Source organism: Myotis yumanensis, unplaced genomic scaffold (assembly GCF_028538775.1).
Source record: "Myotis yumanensis isolate MYYU_CA2020_CCGP unplaced genomic scaffold, mMyoYum1.0.hap1 SCAF_1, whole genome shotgun sequence".
NCBI lineage: Eukaryota > Metazoa > Chordata > Mammalia > Chiroptera > Vespertilionidae > Myotis > Myotis yumanensis.
The window spans coordinates 155,425,301-155,444,887 of record NW_027223752.1 but is presented as its reverse complement, the minus strand read 5'-3'; the positions used below and the strand labels follow the sequence as shown (position 1 = coordinate 155,444,887).

At 44.4% G+C, this 19,587-nt stretch overlaps 1 pseudogene; it reads left to right on the top strand.

Annotated features, from left to right (window-relative positions):
* Positions 1-9,460: 9,460 nt before the first annotated feature.
* Positions 9,461-10,044, top strand: LOC139006087 (large ribosomal subunit protein uL6 pseudogene; annotated as a pseudogene).
* Positions 10,045-19,587: the final 9,543 nt, after the last annotated feature.

The window sequence follows — 19,587 nt, the reverse complement described above, 5'->3', positions numbered from 1 at the left end:
CACAGTATCAAAGGGTTAATTAGACCTGGGGGGATGGGTGGGACAAAAAACAAAAAAACGAAAAACCCTCTCATTCCATAGCCACTGATAAGAAAGCAACAGCATCACCTCCTAAACCAGTTTCTGGAAACTCAAAGAAAGTTGGGTGAGTAAACATTTATTTCCTTCTATTTAAATGCCTCACCAAACCCTCATATTCTGTTAAAAGCAATTTGGCAATATCCAATAAAGATGAAAATGTACATCCCTCAGAACTGTACAATTCTACTCTTAGATATACACACAGACAAGCATGCACATATACGCACAAGAACGTGTACAGATGTATGTTCATTGCAGAATTGTTCAAGAAGGGAAAACTGGAAATAGCCTAAATGTCTGCCAACAAGAGAATGAAAAAACAAATTCATGCAATAAGTTTGCACTGCAGTGAAAATCTATCCATTTTGATTTACAAAGATGTATGAGTATGAATAAATATAAAAACATAATGTTGAAGAAAGTCAGTGGCAGACATATACAAAACAATACGTACAAAAATTAAGTGCTATGTATGGATATATGTGGAGCTTTTGTTATAACTATATATAAATTTTAAATATCTTGGAATAAATCAAACTCAAAGTCAGGATAGTGGTTATCTCAGAGCACAGGTGGGGTGGTAGGAGGAAGAGTAGGCTCAGGGAGGGCACCAAGTAACCCAACCAAATACCTAATCTTTTATTTCTTACAGAAAGATCTGAGCAACTCTGGCATTATATTAAACCGTGTCAAAGCTCTGTGGAGCATCCAAGAGGGTACCTGATATTATTTTCTAGATTTTCCTTACGACTGAAATACAGGACTTTCTCAAGAGGTCTCTTGATAGATGGATGTGATGGGATGGCATCACATCATTTATGTTCACAACAGGAAATGTTGGTCACGGCTTTTCCTGACAGCAACAGCTCAAACTAAGCCAACATGTGGTGGAGGCAAGGTACCCTTCGCTGCCACAAAGCTGCAAGCAGTAGCTAACATTATAGATCCAGCATTTACTATGCTTCACAGGCACTCTCTCCTGTACTCCTCGCAGCAATTCCAGAGAGAAGACACTATTATTATACCCATGTTATAGATGAGGAAACTGAGTTGTACAGAGCAGTGACTTCCAACCTTTTTCATATCATGGCTCACATTAACTGGTTACTAAACCTCTGTACTAGGTAGCTGACCAAAACATAGTGTCCTGCTGCTCTAACAACAACAAAAAGGTATAATTTAGATTCATTCACACCAGACGGCTATTGTGGTGGCTGTTGTCATTTTTTAATTTTACAATCTAAGGAAAAGAGGTCAGCCGCAGAGGTCTAAAATAATCACGTATTGCATGTTTTAAAAACTCTTGCAGCACACCAGTGCGCCGTGGCACACCGGTTGAAAATTGCTGGCTTAGAATCTTCTGGCGCAGGTCCCCTGGTGAGTAGAAAGACAAGTATCATTCCAGGCCCTCTGTGACTCTTACCACCACTCTCTACTTCCTCCTCATGACTGGTGTCCGTTGTCTTTACAAAGACATGTTTTCCAGAATTTTCAGGTTTAAGAGTTCACTGATGTTCCCAATAGAGGTGGCCCGTGGGAATCGCTGTAGCCATCCTCTGACACGGGCACTGTCCCTGCTGCACACCTGCCTAGCCCAGCTCCCACTGCATGCTGGGAACAGCACCTCAGTGAACCTGAACGCTGTCCTGTCAACAAGACCTTGACTTGGGAGCCAGGTCGCTGGGGCCCCTCATGACAGCTCCGGAGGCAGCGATGTTCGTTCACGGTTCAGATCTGCTCAGCGGCAGGCCTGAAACAGAGACGTCATACATCCCATCAAAATCTCCTCCATTATGTGACGCGCACTTTGTTAGAACAGAATAAGGGGTTCGGCTCTGTTGGACCCAATCAAGTTGGTCTATGTGGAATATCGCATTTTAGATTCAAATCCCCCTTAAACCCTCTGCTTAGGTTCGTGGTTAACAATATTTTTCTATCTGTCTGCAGAGATGACAGGCAGCCCAGCGCTGGAGCGGGCCCAGCGGCCTCTGTGCGGCTGCTTTGCCAGGCAGGCTCCATAGATGAAAGGCAGAAATCCCACCAGCCCAGTGTCTCCTGATTAGCCTGGAGAAAAGCTGAATGACAAACATGTTTCCAGTCTGCCTGGCCCACGCAGGGAAATGGGGCAATCTGGCCTGAAAAGGGATTTAGACTTTTGTTGTGTGCAAGGGAGGGGGGATGGAGAAAAAAGGCTGATTTAAATCCATCTACAATGCTTTCCCTCTTGGTGATCTCTCAGATAAGAAACCGCCTGGCTGTGGTTCAGACCCCTACCATGCCCGCGCGTCTTCCCTCTGCCCGCCTCACCGCTAGGTAAGCTGGGCCCTCTCAATGTCAAACAATGTGCAGATTAGGGAACTCGTTGTTTCAGAACACTCGCTCTTTTGGCCAGGATCTTATGATACGCTTGTTGATTAATATAATTAGCCCACAGTAAAATTCTCTATAGAACTTGTAGCTTAAAATAAGCCTCAGTACAGTTAGTACATTACCTAGTTAGCTACTCGGTTAGTTAACACTAATCACTTTACCCTTTACTAGTTTCAAGTCATATAAAACGTTTAGTAAAATGATCCCAAGGCTCATGTTGCAAATGCTAAGTGTCAAATATGTGATTCATTTATTGGAGACACTGCGTTAAGACAGAATATTTTCCCTTCTCTCTTCCCAATAGAGAGAAGAGCCCCACAGATATTGAAAGTATACATAGTTAGTTATATAAGTCAATACATCATCACTTTTTATTACATAATTGTGTGTTAAGGTAGACAGGGCTTGGTGCTAAATATTTCTGAAAAATCCACAAGCCACAGAGATGCGAAGTCTGTCCTCTATGTCCTCTAGGAGGACACACTCTGGCTTCAATGCATGCACGTGGGCATCATCAGTATTACGCTGAGGGAATGGAGGGCAGGTTCAGGGAAATCCATCCCCCAAGAGTCCCTTTGCTCAGATGCGGATGTGAGAAGAGCAGCTACAAGATGGCTGGCTGCCTGCTGCAGGCCCTGGCCACGGTCAGCCCAGGGAGGCTTGCTCTGCTGGCCTCGGAGCAGTGCTTCTTCAAGCACAATTGTCAAGACAGTCTTCAGCGACCTCTTATTGCTGCCTTATTTGAGGAAATGCATTCAGATGCAGATTGCCCTAAATCCTATCAACCCATTCAACCATGTATGTGAGCGTGCGTGTCTGTGTGTGCGCCCCCACGCTTGTGAACACACAGCACACATGTATTTGCACTTACACAAATTCTCCCTAGAGCATTTAAACCCCCAACGTAAAATTTCCAAATGAGGAGAAATGCTTATGTTCTCAGGCAACTTGATCAATTGCTCCTGTGCTCTTCTTATAAATATTTCATAGAAAATATTTAACATGACTCTCTCCAATCAGATCAGCTTTGAAATGCTCCTCAAAGTGAATTCTCCCCTAACAATAGCTTGATGCAAAAGCTTTTTTTCTTCCCTTAAGCACATGGTCTGCTGCCATAGCAGCAGGAACAGTTCTTATTTAATGGAAAAGAAAAGATACTTTACATTGATTCAGTCAGTAGTGGCCGAAGGCTGGGGAGGGGTGTGCGGGGGTGGTGGAAGGCGCAGCACATGCGCACCTAGTGCCTCCAGCCCACCTTGACCTCCCTTCCCCCCAGCACGCCTGCGATTATTACCCAGTCTGCATTGGAGCTGTAATGGGAAGTGACAAGTTTATGTAAATGATCCACATACGGATTTTGCTCTTGTAAAACAGAGCAGTTACTTTTGGGCTTTCTAATTATTTCATGCCTTGTGGTTCTCTGATGGGGCAGAGATGACTATAGTTGGAAAGTACCCGGTGATTGACAGACTTCTGTCCCCCTGGAGCTCATTAGGGCTCAGGCTTTGGAAGATGGGAAATAACCCTACTAGGCACCAAAAAAGAATTCACTTTAGCACCAGTGATTCTGTAGATTCATTTGTTCAGATTTGTGTTTCATTGGGGAAACAGTGTTATCAGGAAAGTGCACTATTGCCTTCCTGATGCAAGCAAGACTCTCTGCTTCAGTGCTTTTGATTTTTAAAACCTGGATTTAAAGTCACACCGACTGTATGATGTAGAACTTGCAGGGTATGAAATGCCAATAGGATTTTTCACAAGGAAGTGAGGAAGAGAATCAGGTGAAAGGAGCAACATGCCATATGGAGCAACTCCAGACTCTAACCAGACACTAACCACTGTTGTCAATTTGCAGACTCAACAGGACTCTTCCTAAGTCAAATGGCCAGAGGAAGCAATGAAGGGAGCAAATAAAATGGGATCATTGGTTAGGAAATTCTGCCTGTCCCCTCAGTTTAAATCCACCCTGTGAGAAAGAGAAGTGCTAAAATAGGGCAAGACTGTGAGGGAAAAATCCATAAAGCTGGAAAGGCTGAAAGGATCACTGATTTAGTCTTCCCATTTTATGGATTAGAAAAGTAAGAGACAGAGCAGTCAAACAGCCAGCTGGCGGTGCAGCCAGAACCAGAACTGGGCCTGCAGCTTCCTATCCAATACCCACTTCTCTGGGGTTAGAACCAGAAAAGGAGTAGAATTGGGGAAAACCATATGACATGAGGTCTGCCAGTGGGTGAGGTTCCACCATGAGGAAGTCCAAATAGAGTGGGTTCAGATTTTTATCCACTTCACTGAAATATGTAAAAACTGGAGCATTCTTTATGTTTTCATAACAGATCTTTTAAACATTCTAGTTAAAGTAAGTTCAGCGTTTCTCGGTTTAAAAGCTTCTTTCAGCTTGCTTTATTTTCTTTTGGATAAATGTTCAGTCAAGCTCAATGTCCAAACTTCCTACCAGGGCCATTGGCCTTCTTTCAAAAGTTCCCCAATCTGTGCCTGCTTCCCCAAGGAGGCTTCCAGGTATGTTGTGTGTCTTTCTTAGTGACAAGAGAAACTGACTGGTTTATGTTCAGGTGTGTGGGCTGTGCTCGGATTCTTTGATGTCTCTTCAACCATGTCCACTGTCAAGTAGATGCACGTGCAGACAAGCCTGCTTTCTTTCCCCTCACTCTCAGGAATACAAGTAAGTTTCCCTTGGAACCTAAGAAGAAAAGGGGAAGATATTTCTTCAAAATGAGATTTATTAAATTATGACACACTTAGATACTTTTTTTTCCCAACATTAAGCAAATTTAAGCACAACATCATGACTTTATAATGCCCTTCCCAACCTCTATCATTAACAATGGAGGAAGGCTGAGTCAGTAATAAAAAATAAAAGTTACCGTTAATTGCACATGTGAGCCAAACAGTGTAAATTTTGACCCCCTGCTATATATTAGCCAGAAACAAAGGCACAAACCATGAACTAGAGATGAGGTGGTAACTCAAGTACCAGAGAAGCAAGTAAACCAAACCAGGTAGAAGTAGATGGATAAGTATGGAAAGGAAAAGGTTAGCCTGCAACAGAGGCATACTGCAAAACCTCCAAGTTTAAGAAAAGACAAGAAAGTCCAACTCATTTTAGGAGGCTAATAAAACATTGTTCTAAAATCAGTATAGACAGCATAAGGAAAAACGTGCAGGCCAACTTAACCTATGAATACAGATGGGAAAATTCTATGTAATCAATGTGCTAAAAAGCAACCACAGCCCTGCCTGCGTGGCTCAGTGATTGAGCGTCGACCTATGAACCAGAAGGTCACCGTTCGATTCCTGGTCAGGGCATATGCCGGGGTTTCAGGCTCAATCCCCAGTGTGGGGCATGCAGGAGGCAGCCAATAAATGATTTCCTCTCATCATTGTTGTTTCTATCTCTCTCTCCCTCTCCCTTCCTCTCTGAAATCAATAAAAATAAACAGAAGTGAGGTTTACCTCAGGGATGCAACAATGGTTTAATATCAGAAAACCTATCTTAAAATAGAGAACAGAAGAAAAGAAAAATCTATAAATGCAAAAGGATTTCATGAAGTTTAATGTTTACTTATGATAAAATAATAGTCTTCGTGGCTAGGAACAGAAGGGAACTGCTTTGATCTGATATAGACTTTATACCAAAAATCTAAAGTCAACAAGACCGATGGAGAAAACACAAAACTTGTAATTTCACAATCCCTGCCACTATTTAACCTATTACTGAGTGTCTTCACCAATAAAAAATTTAAGAGAAGAAGAAAAAATATTATAAGACATGGTAGTTTAAAATATGTTCATAAAGCCCCGACCAGGTAGCTCAGTTGCTTAGAGTGCCATCCCGATACACCAAGGTTACGGGTTTAATTTCCCATCAGGACACATACAAGAATCAACCAATGAATGTATCAATGAGTGGAACAACAAATTGATGTGTTTCTCTCTCTCTCTCTCTCTCTCTCTCTCTCTCTCTCTCTCTTTCTCTTTCTCTCTTCATCCCTTCCTCCCTTCTTCCCTCTCTCTAAAAATTGATTAAAAAAATAAAATAAAATACGTTCACCAATTCTCTGACTGTCCCTTAAAAAAGTGGAGCCTAATTTTTCTCCCCTTGAGTTTGAGCTAGACTTAGTGAATAGCTTCTAATGATAGAATAAGGTGAAGTAATGCTGTGTAATTTCTGACACCAGGTTAGATTCCTGAATTTCAGATTTCAAAGATTGTGTGGTAATAATTACCTATTGTTTTAAACTGCTAAGTTTTGGGATAATTTGTACCAATTGATAACTGATACACAAACATTGGAATAAAGGATATTGAATTGTCATTCATTGCTGGCAATATGATCCCCTACATAGAAAATCCAACAGCATCAATAAACTATTAAAACTATGAGAGTTCAGCAAGTTTGCCTTAATTTAAGATCAACTTACAAAAATAGTAGTCTTTTTCTATCCCAACAATAACCAACTAGAAAATAAAGTATCATTCTCAATAGTACAAGAACTATGATGTATATGGGAGTCAACCTTACAATGACTGTACAATACATTTTTATGGAAAAAATATTAAAACTACATTAAAAAATGAAAGAAGACTGAATAAATGGAAACATACCACATTCATGGTTTCTGACTTAGTATTATATGTTTCAAAATTCTTCCTCAATAATATATATATAAAAAGCCAGCAACCAGAACACTGTAATGACCAGAATGACCAGTCGCTATGATGCCTGTGGCCAGTGAACTGCCCAATGGGGCGGGCAGGGGTGGGGGGGGGTGGGGGTGGGGGGGCACGCTGGCCAAGCCCCTGCGGCCCTTCCCCCGGGCGGCTCTGCCCCTGATTGCCCCCCGACCCCATAGGGGGCAGAGCCGCCCGTCCAACCTCCTGCAGCCCCTCCCCTCAGCCACCTACCCCCGATGGACCCCCACCAGCCGATCCGCCCGCAGCACTTCCCCTCAGCTGGCCCAGCCCCTGACTTCCCCCCAAACCCCAATAGGGGGAGGGCCTGGCTGGCCAACCTCCTGTAGCCCCTCTTCCCACCTGGCCCCACCCCAGATCATCCCCCCCCCCACCCCGATCAGGAGCAGGGCCACCGGCCAACTGCCTGCAGCCCCTTCCCACCAGCCAGCCCCACCCCCGATGGTCCCCCACCACCCCCATCAGGCCGCAGCCCCTCCCCGCAGCCAGCTCCGCACCCTGATTGCCCCTGCCACACCAATCAGGGGTGGGGTTGGCTGGCCAACCTCCCGCAGCCCCTCCCTTGACCGCTGACCCTTGATTGGCCCCCCACCCACAGCCCCTCACCATGACTGCCCTGCCCCCAATTGGCCCCCCATCAGTCCCTCCCCCCAGCTGGCTTGGCCCTGATCGGCCCCCATCTGGACGGGCCAGCCATCTCATCCTCCCAACAGACCCAGCCCCAATCCACCCTCATTGGGGGAGGCCCTCCAGACCCCAACCATGCACGAATTCGTACACTGGGCCTCTAGTATATAATAAAGACAATAAAAATTCCAGCCAGATTTCTCATCTGCCTGGATCGCTTACCATCATACATCACTGTGCCCTCTAAATACTAGACTCTACCTTTATCACTGGAGTTCCTCAGGTTGCCTTCAGCTGGGTCTATATCAGGGACCTGTCTCAGTCCTGCAGCCCTGTCTCTCTCTCTCTCTCTCTCTCTCTCTCTCTCTCTCTCTCTCTCTCTCATAGCAAAGGTGGAGATTTATTGAAGAACAACTACAGACTCCCACATGGGGAAGGGGAAAGAGTCCCCAGCCCTGTCTCTTTTCCAAGTTTCAGCTCCCACCATGTGCTCTGGCTTACCTTGTTATTTACTGAGCTCCATGCCTCTGTTGTGGCTTGGGCTATGATAAGAGAGGGAAGGTTGGGAAAAAGAGGAAGGAGGAGGAGGTTAAGGAGGAAGAAGGAAGAGGGCAGAACAACATTAATAAAAACACTTGGATTCTGTGAAGATAGGGACCCTTTGAAGGCAGCTTCATTATGAAACCAAAGACCAAAAGATGTGGGAGGCTGATTATCAATTCATTTGAATGAACCCATGGGGCATATTGATTTGCATTAATAAAAACTGCTAAAGTGAAGACTTTTATGCAGAGTTTAGAAAACATTAGAAGAGATGATGCCAGAACTGTGTGGTTATTCTAGTCAACAGACCAATGAAAACAACATTTTTGTTGTCTTCATGAATGAAAAAATAGGTTAAAAAATTATAAACTACTTTAAATTTAGTGTGGGGGAGGGGGAAGATAAATAAGAAACAGGACTCCATCAAAAAACACATAGGATCACCTAACCTGAAGTTCCTTTCACTCATTAGCCAAGAAAGGCTATAGTTGATGAGAAATGCAATAGAAAAAGGATATCCTGTAGCAATGTTTTAAGGAATCATCTGAGTGCACTGAATAGTCAAATGATTCAGCTATGAAGGATTTGACTCAATGCTAACACAAATATTGGGTTCTCCCCTATAATCTGCACTCCCTCTAACATAATCACACCCCACTTCTCCTGACTTATTCCTAATTATACTTCAAAACTCAACTCTGATGTTAACAGTTGTGCAACACTTTCCTTTCTACCTTTTCATTGCACCTCAGTTTCCACTAATTGCCCCTCTTCAATTAACCCGGATTTCCCTCATAGATTTGTTACTCAAATGGGATTTGTTTATTCATCTTTTTCCCTAATAGACTTTGAGTTTGTAAAGGGCAGGAACTATGTCTTTAATTTCTGTTTCTAAAGACCCAAATCAGCACCTTCAAGATAGTAGACTCTCAATAATATTCACTCAATGAATGTATGAGTAAATTATGGTCACAGAAAGAGAAGTAGATGTAATCTCTACAAAGCTAAAACCAGATGTGAAGAACCAGTAAGACGAATGAAATAATGGAGGTAAGTCACCAGAAACTGGAAGAGATGGTGAGTAGGAATTTAAAAATAATCAACAGACTCTGCTGCATCTACTACAAGAATGAAGACCATTTTCAGCAATCAGACTGTCAACATCCCAGAAAACGTAGACATCACACTGAAGGGATTTACAGTTATTGTGAAGGGCCCAGAGGCACCCTGCAGCGGGACTTCAACCACATCAATGTAGAACTCAATATCCTTGGAAAGAAAAAGAAGAGGCTCCGGGTTGACAAATGGTGGGGAAATAGAAAGGAACTGGCCACAGTTCACACTATCTGCAGTCATACATAGAACATGATCAAGGGTGTCATACTGGGCTTCTGTTATAAGATGAGGTCTGTGTACACTCACTTCCCCATCAGCATTGTCATTCAGGAGAAGGGTTCTCTTGTTGAAATCAGAAATTTCTTGAGCGAAAAATACATCTGCAGAGTTTGAATGAGGTCAGGCATTGCTTGTTTAGTATCTCAAGCCCAGAAAAATTAATTGATTCTTGAAAGAAATGACTTTGAACTCTTATCAAATTCCGCTTCTTTGATTCAGCAAGCCACAACAGTTACAAACAAGAACTGGTATATCAGAAAAATTTTGGATGGTATCTATGTTTCAGAAAAAGGACAAGTTCAGCAGGCTGATGAATAAGATCTAAGTTGTCCAGTTATGGAAACAGCAAGATGCCGAATGATTTGTCACACTTATTTGTGATATTTTAAAGATGCAATAAAAGCCATGTATTGATTTGGGGGTGAGGAAATAAACAGAGAAAAATAAACAACATATATTTCAGGCTGACATTGAGGGAAAGGCCACGAAAAAAAATGCACAATACAGATAGTGAGAGAATGTTAAATCTGTCTCTGAGCTCTGAGGAAGAACTTAAGGCGGGGCGGGGAGCCCAATAAGGAATTTTTTTTTTTTATGCATTAGAGTCTGATCATCTCTCCTTAGGAAGACACAAACTTATTGAGACTTACAGAAGGCAGTGTAAGCTAAAAGCAAACTCCTGTGTCTCTACATGGGGCCTCAGTTTCATAAGGAAGTGGGCATTCTCTACATGATAAAGTGGGGGGAAGAATTTAAGTTTGGGGGGAGAAAAATTTATGTTTGGGGGGAGGAGGAGGGAATGAGTAGTCAAAGATATAACTCTATGGAAAGAGGACTAGAGGAAAAAACAGTTCAGCAGCCAAGAGAGGAGCATGAGTGAACTGGTGAACTGAAATGTCTGATTGGGTTTATGAAGTGCTGCTGTGGGGTTCAGTTAGAATTAGGGCTAGAGACCTCTACACAATTTTCAGCAAAAGCAATGAAAAATAAATTTTAACATTCTGAAATGGTTGGACTTCTTATATGAAATGTTGAAGGATGCCAGGTCAGAATATGATTTTATATGGAGTCAAACAGTCTGTTTGACAAGAGAAGAGCTAAATCTGAATTATATATATATATATACTAATATATATATATATATATATATATATATATATACACACACTAGGGGCCCGGTGCACGAAATTCGTGCACTGGGTTGGGGGCGGGGGGGAGTGTCCCTCAGCCCAGCCTGCCCCCTCGCACATACTGGGAGCCCTCAGGCGTTGACCCCCATCACCCTCCAATCGCAGGATCAGCCCCTTGCCCAGGCCTGATGCCTCTGCCAGAGGTGTCAGGCCTGGGCAGGGGACCCTCATTTCCTCCCCGATCATTGGTTCTGCCCCCTGCCCAGGCCTGATGCCTCTGGCCCAGGATTCAGGCCTGGGCAGGGGACGCCCCTCTCCCCCCGATCACCGGCTCCGCCCTCGCCCAGGCCTGATGCCTCGGCCAGAGGCGTCGACCTCCATCACCCTCTGATCGCCTGATTGGCCCCTTGCCCAGGCCTGACGCCTCCACCAGAGGTGTCAGGCTTGGACAGGGGACCCCCATCTCCCCCCGATCACTGGCTCTGACCCCCGCCCAGGCCTGATGCCTCTGGCCTAGGAATCATGCCTGGGCAAGGGACCCCCATCTCCCTCTGATCACTTGCTCCACCCCCTGCCCAAGCCTGACGCCTCTGACCCAGGCTTCAGGCCTGGGCAAGGGGACCCTCATATCCTCCCAATCACTGGCTCCGCCCCCCACCCAGGCCTGATGCCTCTGGCCCAGGCATCAGGCCTGGGTAGGGGACCCCCAGCCCCCTCCGATTGCTGGCTCTGCCCTCCGCCCAGGCCTGATGCCTCGGCCAGAGGAGTTGACCCTCATCACCCTCTGATCGCCGATCACTGGATCGGCCCCTTGCCCAGGCCTGAGGCCTCCAGCAGAGGTGTCAGGCCTGGGCAGGGGACCCCCAGCTCCCACCATTCCCGGCTCTGCCCCTGCTACCCACGATCTCTGGCACCGCCCCTGCCAAGACCTAAGGCCTCTGGTGGAGGCCTTAGGCCTGGGCAGGGGACCCCCAGCTGCCCAGGATCGCTGACTCCACCCCTGCTCCCCGCGATGGCTGGTTCCGCCCCTGCCCAGGCCTAAGGCCTCTGACGGAGGCCTTAGGCCTGGGCAGGGGACCCCCAGCTCACCACGATTGCAGGCTCCACCCCTGCCCAGGATGGCTGATTCTGCTCCCAGCTCACCACGATTGCAGGCTCCGCCCCTGCCCAGGCCTAACGCCTCTGGCCAAGGCGTTAGGCCTGGGCAAGGGATCCCTAGCTCCCTGGACCGCCGGCTCCGTCCCTGCCCAGCTCCCATTGCTGGCTCCACCCCTGCTTCCCTATCACTGGCCGGGGCGGCAAAGGCGCCCGGTTCTCTGATCACAGCTGGGGGGCAGGGCAAAGGCTCTTAGCTCCCCCCTGGGTTTCCGATCACCGTCAGTGGCAGTGGGCTTCTTCCGTCCTTTCCCTTTTGTCTCCCAGCATTGTGCCTACATATGCAAATTAACCGCCATCTTTGTTGGTGGTTAACCGCCATCTTAGTTGGCAGTTAATTTGCATATCGCCCTGATTAGCCAATGGGAAGAGTAGTGGTCGTACGCTAATTACCATGTTTCTCTTTTATTAGATAGGATATATATATATATTTTTAAACAAATCTATGAGGCATCACATATACTTGGAAAACTAAAGGTTTTATGCATGTGTCATCAAATTGCACTACTTGGAATGTATCTTATGGAAATAATATACATGAAGATTTGTCTGTCATTATTTCATTAGAGAAAAGATATAAGGAAAATGAACTGCCCAGAAATGTGACTGGTTTAATAAAAGATGATGCATACCTACAACTGAATACTGCCCACCCACAAAAAAATTACATTGTAGAGTCATTCATTCATTTGGCAAATATTTGTTGATGTGGCCAGTGCTTCCCTAGGCACTGATGACTCAGCTGAGAACAAGTACATGTTTCTGCCCTCCTGGAATTTACGTTCTAGCAGAAGAGGAAGACAATGTGCAAATAAGTAAGTAAGTAAATAAATAAATAAATAAATAGGCAATTTGATTTAGATGGTGATTAGAAAAAAGAAGAAAGAAGGATAAAGATTGACTCAAGTGTAGAAGTTATGGCTATTTTATAAGGGTGTTCATGGAAAGTCTCAGTGAGCATAGAATCAGTTACCCAACAGAACAAATGTGTCCTCTGGCCAGAAGTATTCTTCTTTTGGGAACCAGGATCTTTATACCTGAATAGCTTGGAGTTGGAAGGACATGAAGCACAAAATCCCCAGTGTGTAAATGTGAGTGATGGTGAGCAGGACTACTCCTATTTCCACCCATTGGGTCCCAGATTCATGTATTCTGCCTATTGAGACACTCACCATGCAAGTATGTTTATTTAAAGGGAGCATTTTAAAGATGGTCCCCATCCTCAAAAGCACCCCCAAGGGGACACTTCAACTGTAACTTCAATTTGTTCCATTATTCTATCAGGCCGGCAACTTCTGGGTGGTGCAAAATGTAATATGACTGTGGATCCCATGGGTCTGTAGAGTGGGTTCCTTGGTCTGATGTGATGTTATTGGGGGTGCCGTAGAGTCAGATCAAACACATTTTAAGCTTTCACACCATAAGCTTCTGGCTGAGATCCTGAAGGCAAACCCATATTTTGACCACTTGTCCCTCCCAGTCAAGATGAATGCTACTCTTTCTAGTGTAGAAGGTGCAAGGGGTCAACTTGCCACAAGTGGCTGTTACAGGCAGCTTGGGCATTCGGTAACAGGAGCTATATTGTCTTTGGTTGGTGAGATCATGTGGGGATCCCTAACCCTAACACAGATCCACAGCAAAACACAATAAATTTCCGTTTCTTTCAATTCAGTTCAATAGACATTTAAGTTTAACATCTCTCTAGGGCTGCTTTCTTAGCTGGGGAAACTTCTTCCCCGGCCCTCTCCCCGTGTAGCCATACTCCTGCTTGCTCACTCCTCCTTTGCACTCTTAGTCTCCACCCCTGTCTCCATGGCTACTATGTTCATGCATTCATTGTGCCGGAACCAGGGTGATGACAGAAGCTGATTGGTATTAATTGGTTGAGTCATTCTGCCTACTTTTCCATGGTGGGTGCTCTCTGGTGGGCATTCATTGACATGTGATCCAAAGGTCTTTTTACTGCATGTTCATCTCCATGCTGACCCACGTGCCTTTACTACTTGTCTCCTATCTCCCATTCTTTCTTCCTCTAGGATCCTGACGAGCTGGCTAAGGCATTTGCCACTGGCTATGAGTCTGTGTATATTCTAATCTCAGGCCACTCTCTTTCCACACAAAGTAGGTGACCAGAGTACTCCCCCCCCCCCCCGCTAATCTCTACCATCTGAAGAATTTTCTGCCATCCCTGAGTGCATGGTAGTTCAGCTACTGTCCTTTTCAATTGGCACACACATACCATGCTGACACATTTATGATCCAAAGAGGACTTTTTTCTCCTATCAGTTGATCATAAGGAGCCATATATGAGCTGAGGGAGAAGGATGTGGACGAGAACACCAGTGGGTGACATGGATGTGAGCCACCCTGTACAGCTTGCTTATGCTCTCCGGCCCTCCTCATGCTTGATCCTGAATGTGCTACTTGCATCATGCGATGGTTTGTGCTGGGCCCACGTCACCTTATGACTTATTGGTCTGAGAGGGCCCAGCTCAATATGAGTTGTTCTGGTGGCTTGGTCACTTGGTGTCCTATGGCCAAGCACTCTCAGGACACAAGGTTGGAGCTGTTTTTTGAGTTATACAATTCTCCACTATAGATGGCATACTCTTAAGAAACTCAGGGCCTTGTGTTGTGACTCTTCCACTGGGGCCTGTCATAAACTCCAAATGGTGTCCTTACCCACCATGACATCTCTAAAACCATAGGGTCTGCTAGGTTGAAAACCTAAGAGGAAGGGCTGGACCATAGACTTGGTCTTCCTGCTACAGAACTTGTTCTTGATTTTACTCTAAGCCAGTAGCCTTTGCGTCATCTGATATGTGGGTCAGAGCCGTATTCGCATGTGTATAATCTGCTGCCTCTAGAACCCAGAGGCCTGTGGATATTATGCTTTCTCCTTTGTGGTAGGAGATGCAAAATACAATAATTTGTTTTTAATTCTGAAGGGAACTAGTTGCTTTGCCTGCCATGCCCAGACCACTGCACCCTCAAACACTTCACTAAGTGGTCTGAAACTTTGTGAGGTTTATTGCTCACTCTCTGGAGGGCATGTGCCTGACCAGAAGATCAGCCACTTCTTGCTCCTTGATCTGATAAGCATTATGTCATCACTCTAGTGTATCAGTGGGATGCTTGGCAGAAAGTCCAGCCATTCACGATTTTTCAGACTATCTTGTGATAGAGGATATGACCTAGGATTAATGTACCCTAGGTCAAGATTATAAATGTAATCTGTTGTCCATTTTACATGTTGTGTTTGATCCCCTTTTCTTAGAGAGATGGAAAAGAACATATGTGCCAAATCAATGGCCACATATCATGAACTTCAGGCCTTGTTAATCTGCTGTAGTAAAAAATACCACATCTGGCATAGCAGCTGCAATTGTGGCTACTACACAGTTGAGTTTGTAGTCCCCTGCATCCTCCAGCATCCATCTGTTTTTTTCAGGGGGGCAGATATAATGGGGCCCACCACTTCAGCATCCTTTGGTCTATAAAGCTGGCTGAGATGTAATTTTGTCCTTGATTTATTATTTTGGCTGGGAGTGGATTGCATGGTTCATAGCTTCTCCTTGGCCTTCCCACTATGATAGATCTTATTCCAAAGGCAAAGGAGCCAATATGGGGACTTTGCCAAATATAAAGTAATCTTTTCCCATTGTACATTTAGGGATAAGGAAATGACCACAGAGGGGGTCCAGTGGACCCATGATGAGCCAGAGTTGGGCCAGGATTCTGTTTCTTACTTGGCCTCCTTATGCCCTCATATGATACTTCAGGTATCTGAGGATCAATGTTAAGTTAGGACCCTATGCTTAGGTATCCCCCTTTTCTAGTATATTCTCACCAAAGTGGCCATAGGTCTCTTTGGAGAAGGACTGGGGAACAATTACCATATATGTGTCATGATAATGCAAATACATGGTAATTGTTCCCCAGTCCTGAAAATGGCACCCCTTTCAATTGGAGATTTCTCTGGGCCAGAAAAATCGGCAAGAGATGGTAACTATTTATTAAGGTGACTGCCCTTAGCAACCTGGTCATTCATCCTTGATTTCTTTTGATTGAACACCTTGAGTAGCACCCTGTTGGCTGCCTGTCTATTTTGTCCCTAGGGATACTATGTTTTATTCCCCAACTACATAGCTTTCTGAGAAGAAGGTCCCCCTGACTGCACTCTGACCTTGCCAATCAATTCTTGGCCTCTGATGGTTACGCACCTGACCGCTATCAGTGAGTCCAGTTTGAAAAGCATCTCCTACCATGAGCCCTCAGCTAGATGAACTTCTTAGGGGTGATGGTACCCACTCACGAGCATGCTCATTGCTTTGGTAAGTGGTGAATCCTCTGAAACATAGTCATCTTACATAGTAGACACACTGTAGCATGCCCAACTCTCTGGGCCTTTTCATTCCTCCTTCTACCATCTGCTATGGCAATTCTACCATTTCTGTCTCACTTAGTGTGGACCATTTCTTTTCCATGTTTCTAGGTGGTGTCCTGACAGCACATTTGCACCGTGATTTAGTGTCCTTGCCAGAGGGTCGAATCCTGCATCCTAGGAAAGTACTCTCAAATCAATAAACGTGCCCTAATCCAACTTTGTTCCACCTTGTGCCTTGACCCCACCCCGATCCAGCATGCCTGGAAACCAGTTTCTTGCATACTCTCCCAGTTTCTGATGGTACATGTTAGCTCCTTTGGGGTACAATCTCTTTCCTTCCTTAGTAGACACAGAATGTTCCCATTCAGATTATGCTGTGACTTAACCCTTGTTGTCTTGATCATCAGGAACAGACCTTAAGGAAGGAGCATGTTCTCTTGCAAGGGGAAGGTCTCGGAAGCATTTTTAAATATGTTTTGATTGACTTCAGAGAGGGAGAGGAGATAGAAACATCAATGATGAGAGAGAATCATGGATCAGCTGCTTCCTGCATGCTCCCTACTGGAGATCCACCCCCAAAACCAGGCATGTGCCCTGAATCAAAACGTGAGCTCCTGGTTCATGGATCAACACTTGACCATTGGCTGAGCTTTGCAGCATCTTCCAGCAAGGAGGCAGTGCTCACCCGGAAGAGGGAAGGGTAAACCACTTCTGCTAGTTGGGAGTTCAGAGGAATATGAGATACAACATTATAGGGGGGTGCTGCTGGGGGGGGGGGCAGTGATTATTAACCTAGATGTCTGCATCCTACATGTCAGGGACTCATTCTTTCTTGGCCTACCTGCCTCAATTGAGAATTAAACTTTCTTTAGAGCTCTGTGAATTTTATGACTAAGTCCCAGTCTTTGTCCTTAGCTTTCTATAGCCTCTAGCTACAGAAGATTAGATCATGTTATAGGCTACCAAGGAAGTCCTGTGGCTATCACTCTTATCATTTAACTGTCAGGTAATCACTTCAGCCTTTTATTAGCTTCTCCTGGAGTGTTAGTTGAGTTTAGCAGTAGTCACTCAATTCCACTAGCCCAGTGGTTGGCAATCTCATTAGTCAACAGAGCCAAATATCAACAGTACAACGATTGAAATTTCTTTTGAGAGCCAAATTTTTTAAACTTAAACTATATAGGTAGGTATATTGTTATTAACTTAATTAGGGTACTCCTAAACTGGCCTTTGCTAAAAACGTCCTCAACCTGATTGAAGTACGTTCGCTGAGATCGACCCCTTCCAACTCTCCCATTCTCAACTCGTGCATGAGTCACACGCGCCTCCCCCACGCTGTGCCCCCCGTGCTGTGTATCCCGTGGCCTGCCTGCACTGCGTTTCCTACCCCCGACCCACCGACACCCCCCACTTCTTCTAAAGCCACTTCTTCAAAATAGACTCGCCCAGGCCGAAAACTGACTTCTGCCCATGGGTCACGAAGTTTCAATTGCACTGTACATGCGCGCCCGCACATGGTATTTTGTGGAAGAGCCACACTCAAGGGGCCAAAGAGCCGCATGTCGCTCGCGAGCTGAGGTTTGCCGACCACTGCACTAGCCTTTATGTTATTTCTCCCATATTTATTGACACCTGAGATGTCTCACTAGCTGGTGCATTTTCTTCTACCATTATCCCATCCCAGTTCACTATCTGCTTCCTATGCTTCACCACCACTGCTTTCTCAGGCCACTCCTAATACCAACTGTTATAGATAGGTTGCCCCAGAAAAAAAACTCTGAGACAGAGAATAGCATATTTGAGGCTGATAAGGAAGTATTCTTGGGATCATGTCTCTGGAAGGGAAGTAATGGGTTGGGTGGGACTGGAGGGAGAAGTGAGGTTGTGATGCAGTCCCAACCTACCCCACAGGGAACTCTGAAACTGGAATAACCCTTCAGGTCTGTCTAGACTCAGGGTTAGGGAGGCTGGCCTTTATTTCCCAGCATCTTTCAGTATTTGGAAGCCAAACTAATGGAAAGGAGTGTGCCCTTGGGCAAGGCAAATACCTTCATCCAACAGCTCTAAAGAGAGCTGAAGGCTAAGGGCTGTCTGCCAGTAGCTGACATTTGGGTAAATATGGCTTTTAGTCCTGAATGCGAATCTGGGTGGTACATCACAACATCTGCTACAATTACTTTGTATGAACCAGAAAGATATTCAAAATAGATTAATAGAAAAGAAACATCAGGTTATGAAAGAATATGTCTCAATGATCCCATCTGGAAGGACATGTCCAAAGTATTGACAATGGTCCTACTTGATGGTGACAGGATTCTGAATTGTTTTTCCTCTTATTTATCTACATTTTCTAATATTCCTTTAATTGATTACTTATAAAATAAAAGATTACTTTTAACTTGAAACTTTTGTGAGGATAAAATTGGACACTATATAATAAATTAGAAATAAATATTTTAAATTTCTCTTATTATTTTAAGCTATTTCATTAAAAAGATTTAAGTTGTGGCCTTTGTTTATCTAAGTAAGTGAAAGTATAAAAGTGAGCTAAGTAAAATATATTGGATTTCATAATTAGTAAAAATATTCACACTGCCTCATTCTCAAATTAAAAGTTAATTGCTACAATATTGTGGTTTTCATCTAGACACTCAAAAACTCTTAATGAGAAATTATTCTGACTCCTATTTAACTGTTGGACAAAATAAAACATAGAAAAGTAAAGGGATCCAGCCAAAGCTACACAAATTACTGGCAGAAAAGACACCCTTGGTTTATGATTTGGAATCCCATTTTGTCGTTATTCAGTTGTCCTTTCTCCAAGCAAAGTTTAGGTCCAGGGCTTTCAATACCCAACTCACTTGTTCTAAAATGGCCCTTTAATGACCAGTACTCATTAACTTTATGTGTTATTATTAGAGAAAGGAGGTGGGAAGGGAAGTGGGAGATGTAAAGGAAACAGGAAGTAATAAATTAATTTCTAACCAAGGTCAGCTGTTCCCCAGAACACAAAGCAATGGATGGTGGATTACTCTAGGGACTTATATTTGAGAGAGAAAAAAAGTTATTTTGACAAAGTTCTTAAGATGTGGACAGAAAATTCTGTTAAACATAGAAAACATTCATCAGCTAAAAACTATGGTGGAAAAAGTTTAATATTTTTTTAAACTCGGTGGAAAGAGTTTAAAT